Genomic DNA, 13,956 nt, shown 5'->3' on the forward strand with positions numbered 1-13,956 from the left:
TACATTTATTAGAATGGCTAAAGTTTTGAAAATGACAATGACTGTCCAGTGCTAGCAAGGATACTGAGTGATTGGAACTCTCATACATTTCTGGTGGAAATGCAAAATGGTAGAGCCACTTTGGAAATCAGTTTGGCTATACCCTTTCAAGTTAAACATACACTTGCCACATGATCTAGGAATCCCATTCCTATGTATTTGCCCAGGTGAAATGAAAACATATATCCACTCAAAGACCACTATATTAATGTTTATGGCAGTTTTATTCATAATCACCAAAAGCTGGAAGCAACTCAAATTTTCACCAACTGGTAAATGAATAAGCAAATTGTGGCACATCCATCCAATAGAACACCCTCATTATTAAAAAGAAACCAAGTGCTGATACATTTAACAATATGGATAAATCTCAGTCAGAAGCATTATTCTAAGTGAAAGAAGCGAGACACCAAAGACTATATACTGTATAATTTCTCACAGCCTTCTGGAAAAGGCAAAATTATAGGAACAGAAATCAGATTGGTGGTTACCAGGACCTGGGGGTGGGGTAGAAGATTGACTGTAAAGGGCAGGAGGGAAATTTGGGAGGGGGGGTTATAGACATGGTCTTTATCTTGATTGTAGTGGAGGCTACATGCTGTCTACATTTGTCAAAACTCATCAGACTGTGCACTTTAAAAGGGTGAATTTTGTGTATGTAAATTATCCCTCAATAAACCTGACTTGAAAAAAAGCATTAGGAAGTATGGCATAATAGTGTGGGTAATGGTGGCATTTGCAGACATGTTGATCTTTACAAAGGAACCCATTTGTGTGTCTCTTAGAGCAATTTTGAGGTTAAACAACATGCTGGGTCCTTTATCTCTCAGGGTTTGACCAGAGGTAAACACAACAGGAGATTGTATCCAGGAAGCAAAGTGAAATCTCAGTGTTTGTTTCCTAGGTTCCCTCCCCTGTAGATCACTCTTGACTACCCGTGTCCCTTGATGAAATGTTACACTTCTGCCAGGCAACTTTCTCCTCTAAGATCCCTCTGTTCTGGGTCCCTGTAATCTCACTTTTAATCCTTCAGGTTTAGGAATACCTGGCTATTAATGGGGGTTCAGTATACTGCATGATACTTTCTGGTTCCTCCACACCTGCCCACATTAAATTATTCTCAAATTTCTCAATTTGAATGTGCCACCTCTTTCTTGCCAGAATCCTGACTGATAAAGAAAGCGAGATTCAGCTCCTGTTCTCATCAACAATTTTAAGCTGTGAGCACTTGGGCTATCCATTTCACATATTTGAGCTTTAGTTTTCTCATCTGTTATATATGAATAATAATACCTCATTAGCAAGGTTATTATGAGAATTAAATAATGATATACGTTTTCAGTAATTTTTTTTTCTCGTTTTCATCTTAATCTCTTCATCTATTACTGGGTGTTTATTCTCTTTCTATTTCTTCATATGCTTCTATTTTAGTCTCTCTTTTAAGAAACAGAATTTCTTTATCATGTATAAATGCATAAGTCATTTACATAGGGCTTTATAATGTGCAGAAGCCCATATAAATGGCTTAAATGTACCATGGTTATGTTCCTGGAATAAACTGTTGCTACAGAACAGTGAAGTCAAACTTTTGAATTAGGTCAACAAAATCCACAAATAGGGTGGAATCTTTGGACTGTCTAAGCAGGGACAGATCTGGAATAAATCAGCCACAGATATCACTTGTCAGCATGCTAAGGGAGGCGTTTCAAATAAGGGTAGAAGGTACGTCAAGAATATTGGCTTCTAGTAGCGTTATGATGAATCCATTAAATCTATATTGAGAGTTTTCCAGCATGTGGATTCAAGTTAACATAATTGTTTTATGGCAGTAATGTCTAAACAAGGACACGATTAGGCTGTATTTTTATCTTGACTTATGAACTCTCACTGCCAACTACTCAAATTTCAAGCTTGTTGGGACATATGTTATCCCTGGAAGCCCTTCACAAAAATGAAGCATTTTACTGTCCCACCAATTCAGTGTGCTCTGGTCAGTTCTCCATCTAGATCTAAATTAACCATGTATTAGTTCCTGTACGAGCGAGTAGTATTTTAAATGCCTTTTAAAGCAAAACCAAAAAGAACAAATTTATTTCTATTTGTGCAAAAACATAATCTGATTTGGAGTCTCTTTTCCAGCTTTTTAAATAGAGACAGAATGAAGCTGTGGGAAGAAAACTGGATATGGGATTACGATCTGTGTTAGAAATCTGGCTCTGCTGCTACTTCCTAGCTGTGTGATCTCATTAACTCACGAGACTCAATCTCTTTATCTGTCAAATGGGGATCTACTGGTGAATTAAATGAGCTAATAATCATCTGACAACATATTACCTTTAGGACTTAATAACTTATAATAACTCAGTTTTTATTATTTGTGTATGTAAAGTTACAAATGTGATTAGTAGGAAATGGGAATGAAGGAAAATTTCAGACACAAGCAGGGATGTTTTGGTTAAACGGAAATTAAAATACTGGAGAACAAGAGCAAGATAAAAATGATTACAACGACTGCATTTATAGCCCACATGTCACAGTTCAGTATTTATAGGTTTGTTAGTGACAGCCTTCCCAGTATAGCAATGTTAATTACAAAGTAGCTGTCAGTTTCACTGACAGGGCTGCAGCACCTGACTGAGGCTGAAACTACTCACTATTTCCATACATGATCATTTAATTTAAGGGTCCAAAAGATACATCAATAAATCAGTTTGCATTTCTGATTTTGTTTCCCTAAATCTTACTTTGAAATACCCTAGTGACTTTCTTTTTAATAAAACTTAGTGCATTTTATTTCCCAAATGTGATTTGTAATTATCAGAGCTGGACAAAAACCTCAGGAAGAAGTGATGGGTCTAAGGCTGAACACAATACTAAATGTATACTTAAATTTTCCAGAGCCCATGCTCCTGTTGCCACTTAAATTCCATGGTCAAAGCAGTAGATAGAATAAATATGGAGAGGAAGAACAGGAGAGGGAAACAGAGAAAGAGAGATAGAGACTGGGAAAGACAGAGAAAAAAGGATGAGAGAGAGAGAGAGATTGAGGAGAAGCTTGGGAAAATGTTCAGTGGAAAATCTGTAGAAATGATGTAAGAGAAAGCAAAGGCAGGGATTGGAGTAAGGGGTGTATAACTGAGACTATAAAAACTCAGAGCGAAAACTCACCATCAGAGCTGAGTTTGGGAGAAACTGCACAGACAGGACTCTAAAGTGAGAATCTCCTGATTTTTCACAAGGTAAGTTAAATATAAAAGCTGATAAAGAGTTAGGCTTTTTCCTTTTAACTTTTTAAAAATTTTTCACATACTTTTTAAATGTTTTGATTATATCTTGATTTAGCTAAAGTCAGAAATGTTTTTGGAAATATTTTCCTCTCTAAAAATGAGTAAAAAGTCTAAGATATTTTTATAATGCAAACTTAGGGTGGAGATAATTGTTTGCTCAGGCATTTTATATTTATTACATTATTTTTGCTTTTATATTCTATTTTAAAACAGAGAGAAAGGGAACTCAAGATAATAATCCTATAAGTGTGTTAGATGTATTAATTTTGCTTTCATCAAATATATCCAGTGTTAGGAAATTTTTAAATGTACAAAGTGGCCTAATTTTAAAAACCTAGCTAGAAAAGAAAGTTTCTCTCTTATCTGTATTTCTATTACAATTGGAACTTAGGAAACATCCCTAAACTAATAAAATTCTGTATTCTATATTCTTCAAACCCATATTATCATCTGATTTTATTCTTACAAAACTCAAATAGGCAAGTATATTATTAATAACATAGCTTAGACTTAGATTAATGTCTATTCTTCAGTATTTGAAGTGCTCTTGCTATTAAGTTATTGAATTAAGAGTTAATCTGAAACATACATTTGAGTTCTGTTTAAGAAGAAATTTAAAATTTTGTTTCAGGTTTTGATCTGTGAAAATAGTGTACACTCAATAAATTCAGTTCCAGCAAAACAAAATATAGCTCCTTTGAGTTACAATGATAGATATTATAGGTTTAGGAATGAGATTATTATTTATTTCTGAGTTATCTTTCTAGAAATTAGATAATTTAAACAATGATTTATGATGATTTTAGTGCTCATGTAAGCTATAGAATTGATAGCACTATATTTAATGGTCTCCCACAAACATCAGCACGTTTTGTGTCTTCTCTTTACTTTGGTACTACCCTTCATCACTCTTAATAGGACTTTTCTAAGAAGAGCTTCCTGCAGATATGCATTCGTCTCCTCTTTATAAGTGAATTGTACTGTGGCTTCATTCAATAAGTTATTTAAGGTATTTAAGGTTATTTGCTTTCGCCCTTTCTCGGGATTTTAACTGATTCTGATACAACGAATCATGGGCAGTAAAGAAGCAGATATGTTTAGTAGACTAGGTATGGGGACCTCAGGGCTATAATTTTAACTTCTTATTCAAATACTTCCAATGATTTGAACATGAATTAATAAAATTAGATTGGTTGAGCATGTCTCAAATGAACAGAACTCAAAGTAAGCAGTCTCAAAATATTACCCCAACTGTTGTCACTATGTAGTTGTGCAACTTCACGCAAGCTTAAGCACAGAGTACGGCTCGACAACATTTTGTTATTATTGAAAGAGGCGAAAGAACTAAAAGTGCCAGTGATACTGAATGTGAGAATGACCTGGGGAAGCTCCCGTATCAGTCACTTTTCCCTATATTAGAGAATGAGGACTCAGTATCACAGAATCTTGGGGCTAATCCTTAGACATCATCTAACTTAACCTGCTTGCCAATATTTCATCCACTGTGATCTCTACACATCAGACAATGTTTGCTTAGGTTCACTGGTGTTGTCAGAGGAACACACGCTTTGGAGTCAGAAAACCAGCTTTCTAATCCCAGTCCTGTCTTCAACAGCTTTCACTCAGTTTCCTAGGGGCATTTTTCTCTCCTCAGTAAAACTAGAGTCCGTGTGGGTACAAACGATGAGTCACAAGTTCCCTCCTAGCCCTAGGCACCTCTACACAGGCCAACTCTGATCTCTCTGACTAGAGATATTTTTAGCTGAGTCTTCCTTCTCCTTTCTGCAAATAATTTTCAGGGTACCTCTGTGGAGCAGTGGTTAGCATCACCAGCCAGTAATTGCTGGTGCCTTGGCTGGCTTGAACTGGCTGTTGCTCAGCCTTGCCTCTTCTCCCTTATCAATGCCACATCAGCTCTGGTCTCAGAACAAAGCACCTGCTCCCTCCAGAAACAACTCCTCTGCCATGCCTCCTCCTGCCCCCTCCTCCTCTTAATCCATTTCACATCTCCCCTTCATTTCCTCTCCCTCGGACAAGTTAATTACCTCTGAGTCTGGCTCTCTCCATCTATCCAGGATGGTAAATTCCGCAGTTTCTAATGAGAGCCTCCTTCCTTTCTAAAACCCTATGTTCCTATGACACATAAGACTCTAAACGTGTGAAAAATGCACCTTTAAAATATCACCTGGGCCACCACTGAAAACCTGGCTGCTGACCCACCAATTAATAGCTGTGGCTTTCCGTGGGCCTCTCCAGGGACCTTTCCATGGACCTCTCCGTGGCTTCCCTGTGGTCCCATGTTGGTGGTTGCATTTCCTTGCAAACTCTGACTTGTCCATACATACTGGGGCACTAAGAGGTTTAGAAAGTGACATCTCCTCCTCTACCTCCTTGGCAGTCCATCCCTCCCTGACCGCTCCCATGCTTGTGTAAGGTCTAGTTCCTGTAACAAGCTCCTTAATTCCCATAACACTCAGGCTGGCTCTGCTTCCATGACACAGCCTGACTATGCTACACTGTCAATATTACAAAAACTATGGGAAAATCATGACTGTAACAACATAATTAGTGAGTAAAAAAAATATTAATAGAGATATCTTATGAACTATAAAACAAAATATAAATCATATAAAATCATATTAAAATTCAATTAAAATTTACTTTTGTTAATATAATTAGAGTTTGAAGAATAATTATGTTTTAAGTGTAACAGATTTCTTCCCTTTGTTTTCTTCTCATTATAATATTCTTTATAGTTGTATGCTAAAATTTTCATAGAAATATTGTGGCTGAAATTAATGATAATGCATAATATACTGTAACATTAAATGTTAAGAGTGATTGTCATTTATAAGTCTCTTTAGTAAAATTTATTTCCCCCAATCAATATTACTCTATTATATTTTATTTTCTATCACCCTGCTATAATTCTATTTTATTAAATAGTATATATAAGTACAAAGTGGGGTAAAGGGTGAAGGAGGTGGTAGTATTCCACATTACCCTGATGCTAATATATGCCATGTTTAACTGCAGTTATCCAACTTTACCCTTTGAAAGCCTTTTTATACCACATAAAAATGACCTACGTATCAAATGGCTAAACAGAATGTTTATGTGCAACTCTACCAGCTTTTCCCTATCTCTAGTTTTGAAGATTCTCGTTTTTCCCATTATTCATTATTAGAATTAAAGAACAAATTCCCTTACCAGAATTGTCCACAATCATACACAAAGTTCTCTTGTCTTTCTAGATGACATAGTTTTATATGAAGAAACTTATAATAATTCAGGGATCTGAGCACAAATTAGTGTTTGATAAGGAGAAATCTTAAACTTTACTGGTATAATGATTAGGGAATAATGATGCATGTCTCTTTCATTAGAATGAGAATCTGTGATGTGAAACATTAATGGACATGCCAGGATTTTGGCATGAACTTCATCATATATTAGTGTAGGTGTAAAACTTGGGCAAATCTCTTCCCATCTCTAAGCCTTAGTTTCCATAACAATAAAACTGGGAAGTTAGTATCTGTCCCACATTTCTGTTTACCTACCACATAGGGCTGCTTCATTCATTCATTCATTCAACACATAATGTTGACTCTCTGCCAGGTGTTATGCTGGGTGTTGAGATACAATAGTGAACATGTCATAGTTCCTACCCTCAAGGAGGTTACAGTAACATTTAAATAGTTTGTTAAACATACATACCTCGGCTTTTTAGTAGTGGGATCTTACTAGTGTTATTGTAGGTTTCTGCCTTCTTAACTTTGTGCAGGAAAGATACTAGTAGTATGATCGAAAATTCCAAATAGAAAAAAAAATTGAGATATTTAACAACAAAATTTTATGATTTTAGAAGGCAGTAGTGTCTGAAAAAGAGCAAAAATGGTGCCAGACAGAATAAAATCAGTTAACACATGTATACCAGTAAATAATCATTCTTCCTGATTTTTAGCATTCAGGGAAAGTCATTTCAAAGATTTTTTTTTTTTTTTTTTTTTTGGCTGTGTTGGGTCTTCGTTGCTGCACGCAGTCTTTCTATAGTTGCGGAGAGCAGGGGCTACGCTTCTTTGCGGTGCGTGGGCTTCTCATCGTGGTGGCTTCTCTCATTTGGAGCACGGGCTCTAGGTGCATGGGCTTCAGTAGTTGTGGCACTCGGGCTCAGTAGTTGTGGCTCACGGGCTTAGTTGCTCCACGGCATGTGGGATCTTCCCGGACCAGGGCTCGAACCGGTGTCCCCTGCATTGGCAGGCGGATTCTTAACCACTGAACCACCAGGGAAGCCCACCAGGAAAGCCCCCACAGGGAAAGTCTTTTTAAAATGCAGGTGTCTGCCACATCACATATATACAATGGAATATTACTCAGCCATAAAAAGAAATGAAACTGAGTTATTTGTAATGAGGTGGATAGACCTGGAGTCTGTCATACAGAGTGAAGTAAGTCAGAAGGAGAAAAACAAATACCGTATGCTAACACATATATATGGAATCTAAGAAAAAAAAATGTCATGAAGAGATTAGTGGTAGGACGGGAATAAAACACAGACCTACTAGAGCATGGACTTGAGGACATGGGGAGGGGGAAGGGTAAGCTGTGACGAAGTGAGAGAGTGGCAGGGACATATATGCACTACCAAATGTAAATTAGATAGCTAGTGGGAAGCTGCCGCATAGCACAGGGAGATCACCTCTGTGCTTTGTGACCACGAGAGGGGTGGGATAGGGAGGGTGGGAGGGAGGGAGACGCAAGAGGGAAGAGATATGGGAACATATGTATATGTATAACTGATTCACTTTGTTGTAAAGGAGAAACTAACACACTATTGTAAAACAGTTATACTCCAATAAAGATGTTAAAAAAAAAATACAGGTGTCTGCCACATTAAGAACACCTCATCCATAAACATTTGACTTTATAAGCAATTTGTTTTGGAGATGGGAAAATGTTTATACTTCTACAAATAAGTTATACTGAAGGAGCATGAAACTGAGAGTCTGAAAGCATTACATTGTTGTTCTGGCTCTTCTTCTAACTGGCTATGTGGCTTCGGAAAATTGACTACTGCCAATGGAAGAGCAATGAGAAATGAGAAAGAATACATTCCTGACATTTTCATTTCTTAAAATAAAAGGAAATGTTAAATTTCTCAGTCTCAATTTTCACCTTCCTTTCAAAATCATACTCAAAATATAAAGCAAATACTCGTCACACAATCTACTGAAAAGATCAAATTTCATAAAGAGAATTTTAAACAAACGGCTAAACACCATGAGTATTTCTCAGGTGTATTTCTGTGAGAATGATATAGATGATATGTATGCTAGTGACAGAAACTACCAGTTGCAATTCAGTTGCTCTTCGGTGAAAATCCTCAATGATTTTAAATCTAGTATTTGACTTTATGAGGATCCAAAACTAATCCCCACTTCTGAAGTTCTAAGTGCCAAAGCCACACTTAGTTCTCTTGTTTGTAGAGCCGACTGCACCATAGGCAGTGGAATTGCAGCACCAATAAAGAAGAGACTTCAGAGTCCCAGTCTCTGCTTTCTAGCAGGAAAGTGTCTCAAGCATCTGGTTGCTTCTCTCATCAGTGAAAACTAGACACAAACTTAACACCCTGTCCAAATGTCACTCATTGAAATATCAAGATTATCTGTATCATGTCAAACTGCTATGTATCCTCTTGATTGTTTAACATAAGCTTTGCTGATTGTCTCTATGAATGGCCCCAGATTCCCTAGGTGGTTGTTGAGTATAAGCTTTACTTTCCTTGGAAGGACTTGTCGTCAAACACTTGCCTTCAGCTCAGAAATAATCATTTTTATACCATGTAGTTAATCTTTCCAAATTATCTTATAGTTTTCAAAATGTTTTCATGCAAAATTTAGAGTCTCCATTGAAAAGTTCACCCATGATAAAATAAGAATAAAAATGATGCAGTGTTTTTGCACAGATAAATGTATATCTTTATGTTTCAATAAATAATATTAAATATGAAAATAAATGTTTTTATTGCTCTTATTTGGCAAACAAGGCAAATCCATAATGATTTGTGCTATTTGTAAATTAATTAAATAATTTTAAATTAAACAAAATTAATTAATTAAAATGTGAGTTCATAAAATGAGTTTTATTAGACAATTTTGAAAGTTTAAGCATCTTGCTCAAGGTTACCAAGCACAGCAAGGACACTTATCCCTATCCTTCAAGTCTAATTCTGAGTTTTTCCTCACCATCATAGAAATATTTTTCTGATGATGAATGTCTATTTATTGACTGAAAATTTTTATTTTTAAAATACTCAGTTTATCTAAAGATTTTTAGAAAAATATTATGCGAAAAATATATGTACATATGTGAAAAAATATGTGTATATGTGAAACTGGTGGTGTTTCAGATATCTGAAAATTTCTATTTTCAAAAATTCCTATTTTGTAACCAAAATAGGAACTTTTGATAATAGTGATTTTGTATCCACTATTACTAAGACTTGTGAGTACTCTGAAAATATTCAAATGATTATTTTCCTTTGATAGACTGTTAACTACAAATGCAGAGGAATAAGGAATCAATCAAATCTTTAGATTTTTTAACATTATGTGATTTTTAAAATTTATAGCTGATAATGGGTTAAATATTGTACAATGCTTTCTTTCTCTGACCCCAAAAGAGCAGATATAACTGCTGCATGCTAGGGAATCTGGATCCTCCCTCATCTCTAACAATGTTTGTTTTGAAAGTATGGGGGAATTGAGTATACTATCTTAAGCGTGATGAAAAAAAATCCAAGTAAACATTTGAAAGTAAATAGATATAGCATATTTCATCCATTCTGTGCACATTTAACATCTCTGAAATTGGAATGTCTTACACTTGATAGCATGTCATAATTTAATTGGTAGCATTTTTTCTTTCTTAAAATACACTTATAAAATGGGATTGCTTACCATAAATGAAATCTTAAAATCAAAGATTTGAAGGCCCTGTCTTTTCAGCTAGAAATACTGAAAATTCAAGAGGAGCATATTTATGTGAAAACCTAGATGCAAAATCTTATCAAAGACTCAGCTGATTCGAGGGACAGCAGAAAGGTTTTCCCAGCCAAACCTACACCAACTATTATCATTACCTACATACAGAGTCTGTGCTTCCACCAGAAAAGAGCCGGATTCAGAAACGGACTTCACAAAAGCTAGAAGCAACTTTGGAGGTCAGGGAGACTAACTTCAGTTTACTCAGTCTAGAGAGGAAAGGGTTTGCCCAAAATCATACAGTGAAATAGCAGCCAAGCCAAGGCAGGGCCTGAGTCTCAGAACCCCTAGATCAGTTCTCTTTCTATCACAGCGAGCCACACAGACTTTGTGTTAGCCACTGTCCCTTTTAGGCCTGTCTTTAAAAATAAAAAATGATAGTTATTCTGCTATCTAGTATCCTGGAAGCTTTCCTCTATTATCAAAAAGATCTGGGTGACCACGACTTTATGGGGCAGGGTAAAGGGTACATTGAAGAAGAACTTACTCCATTTTACAGATTTACTGCGGGACCAAGCTGATCCACCACTTGCCTAGAAGACCACCCCTGTTTTCAGAGAAAGAAGATTTGGGGAGTGTTGTGTGCAGGTACACACGGTCATTTCCCAATGTCAGAACTAGAGACCCTTCATAACATGTCCTGTTAAATCTCACTTAAATGTCTGCAATGCCAAAGCAGAAGAAGAGGATTAAAAATAATAATAATAATTACTTTTTAAGTCCTTTATCTTTAATTAATGCTTTCTTTTTAATTTCTGTTGAAAATAGGGTGGATAGAGTCTGTTTGGAATATTTCTAATCAAGAAATTATCCCAGAAGTTATCAAGAATCACCCCCAAAACTCAGTCCTTTCGTGAGTTTCTAATAGTTAGATCTACTATCCCTAAGACAGACGTTGTTGAAGAGAAATTTCCTTCGTCACCTGAGAGATTTGTTTTTCTTCAACACCAGCCCTCTCAAAGGCAGATAGTTTGGATCAGTGGCAACCAATCCTTTCTTTTTCCCACCGAGCCCACTTGAGAGATCATTTTTCACAGTAACAATGACTCATTGCAGCACTGATTCTCAATAATGCAAACATCTTTCTTCATTTTAACAGACTTCTCATTTAATCCTAGTTTAAATATAATTAAACCAGTTACTTTACTGCTGGACTTTCAGAGCCTAATCTTCTTATAAGGCAGATCCCATGCCCACTGTCTCTTTTGAAGCTCCTCACATTAGAGGAATGTTATTCAAAAGTTACTCAATGAGGGCTTCCCTGGTGGCGCAGTGGTTGAGAGTCTGCCTGTCGATGCAGGGGACACGGGTTCGTGTCCCGGTCCGGGAAGATCCCACATGCCGCGGAGCGGCTGGGCCCGTGAGCCATGGCCGCTGAGCCTGCGCGTCCGGAGCCTGTGCTCCGCAACGGGAGAGGCCACAACAGTGAGAGGCCCCCGTACAGGAAGAAAAAGAAAAAAAAAAAAAATTACTCAATGAAAAGTATAGCTGTACTAAAAAAAAATTGCAAACACCTCCACTATCATGTATTCATGTATTCACACAGTGAACATCCTTTGAGTGTTCTTTCTGTGATCTGGAGTGTACATGGGGCTGAGTAGATTTTTAGTCATGGGCTATATTTATCCACTATCAACAAAATAGGAAAACGGAGCTGAATCTGGTCTTTTCCCTCCCTCCCTATAATTTCCTCTGTTTCTAATTTTGTAGCAATCAAGTTTCAACTAGTTAATCAAATGTCTTTTGTGTGGCAGGTGCCAGGGTGTTTGTTTTCATTAGTGTACCAAGTGCCATATTTAGGAACTTGGCCTTTCGGTTAACTGGCTGCAAGCATAGCTTTAAACCATTAAATGTGTGTATTTAAACTCAGCATTTATTTTTATATCTCCCTATCCAAATAATCAGGATGTGGTTATCTGTAAGATGATACATTATGACTTTTTTCCTATATACACCCAAGCACAAAAATATATGCCTCAGACATAATCTTCAATATTACAAACACTCATCATCCTGTGCCTTTTATAAGATTGCAGAGATGAAGAGAAACCTGGTTAGTAAAATGTGCATAAAAATAGTTGAAGGAAATCCACATGGGAAAGCTCATAAAATTGAGCAATTTCACACTTTGTAACCTGTTTTTAGCATGATAAAAAAAGTGGAGGAAAAACATCACAACTGTAGTTTATCTTTGATTGAATGAAAGAGCTATTTAAAAAAAGATATGCCAGAAATATGAGCTCATTGTAAAAATACACTTATATTTTTGATATATCTTCCCTTTTGCTGAGGAAAGTCAGAGACAGCAGAAAAATCAGAAGGAAGAATGATTCAATGGCTGATTTTCTAAAGAAATAAGTAATGCAGTTTTGGGTTGGTATTTTTACCAGATAACTTTTACATTCATGCTTGTTATTTTTCTCCTGTCTCAACTTAGGGAAATAATCATGATTAGCTGTTTTTAGATACTTATCAAAAAACTCAAATATTAAATATGTTTGTCAGAAAGAGAACACAAAATTTACTGCTCCCTTCCAGAAATTGTGGAATACAGAGAAGCAGCTAGTGAACAACATTGTATGACTAGATTGCAAAGTAGAGTAATTGATGACATAATGAAGAACTAGTTTAGACTGCATTACATGAAAATTAAGATTATATTTGATAAATAAATGTTGTAGACAATGCTAAAATATTTTATCTCCATTTTAAGTATTAATACACATTTAATACAGATGCTACTCTGTCTAGGTCTTATTTGTCTGTATTCTAGCAGATACATTTATTACTAAAATCCACACTGAGGTTTCACAGTAACAATATTTTAAGGAAGTGTCATAAAGAAAATCTTGGATCACACCAAAGAGAATGTAGTTATTAAAGAAATATTTAGCAATATCTCATAAATGTTATTTCACTTACAAATTATAAATGCTATATGGGATAAAGAGGTTATACATGAATTAATCCAATCCTCTCAAAAAGTTCTTCTGAGGTCAGAATTACTCCTCATTTCACTTTCACAAATATGGAAAATAAAGCTCAAGTAGGTTAAATGCCACACACTCAAGGTCACACTATTACTAAAGCAAATATGAGTCTAATCCAGTTCTTCAGATCGATCCTAGGATCACTTTCTTTTTGCTCCCTGTAGGTTTCCAAATGATTTTTTTAAGGAAACAGAAGTTTACTGAAACTTCTTATTCATGAAGGATGGCCTGGGGGACTTCCCAATGTCATGTGCTAAGTGGCGAAGTCAAGCCCGTTCTGTTGGTAGCTCACAGCCCGTGAGCTTCTCCCAGCAAGGCAAGCCCTTCTGCTTTAACCAGTGGCAAGACTGACATCCAGCAGGCCTGATCTCAGTTATAGATAAGCTTTAATTGGATTTATAGTTTTTTTTAATGTAAAAATTCATAAGTGACACACCTTTGTGCTTACTACACAGAATTAACAAATGTAATCTTTTAACATGTTTGCTTTACTATGTATATATAGAGAGATAAAAACTGTGTCCCTTATATTTTCTCTATCATGTCATATACTCCCCACCCTTCCCAGAAGCAATCATAGTCATGAATCAAGTTCCA

At 36.1% G+C, this 13,956-nt stretch overlaps 1 protein-coding gene across 1 annotated transcript in view; it reads left to right on the top strand.

Moving 5' to 3' along the window:
• Nucleotides 1-10,936: 10,936 nt before the first annotated feature.
• OSTN (osteocrin) overlaps nt 10,937-13,956 on the top strand; it is a 30,590-nt gene continuing 27,570 nt past the window's right edge. Inside the window, exon 1 of the mRNA XM_028485209.2 lies at nt 10,937-10,957. The gene's annotated coding sequence lies outside the window, so the exon portion shown is untranslated. The remainder of the gene's footprint in view (nt 10,958-13,956) is intronic.

Source organism: Physeter macrocephalus, chromosome 1, assembly GCF_002837175.3.
Source record: "Physeter macrocephalus isolate SW-GA chromosome 1, ASM283717v5, whole genome shotgun sequence".
NCBI lineage: Eukaryota > Metazoa > Chordata > Mammalia > Artiodactyla > Physeteridae > Physeter > Physeter macrocephalus.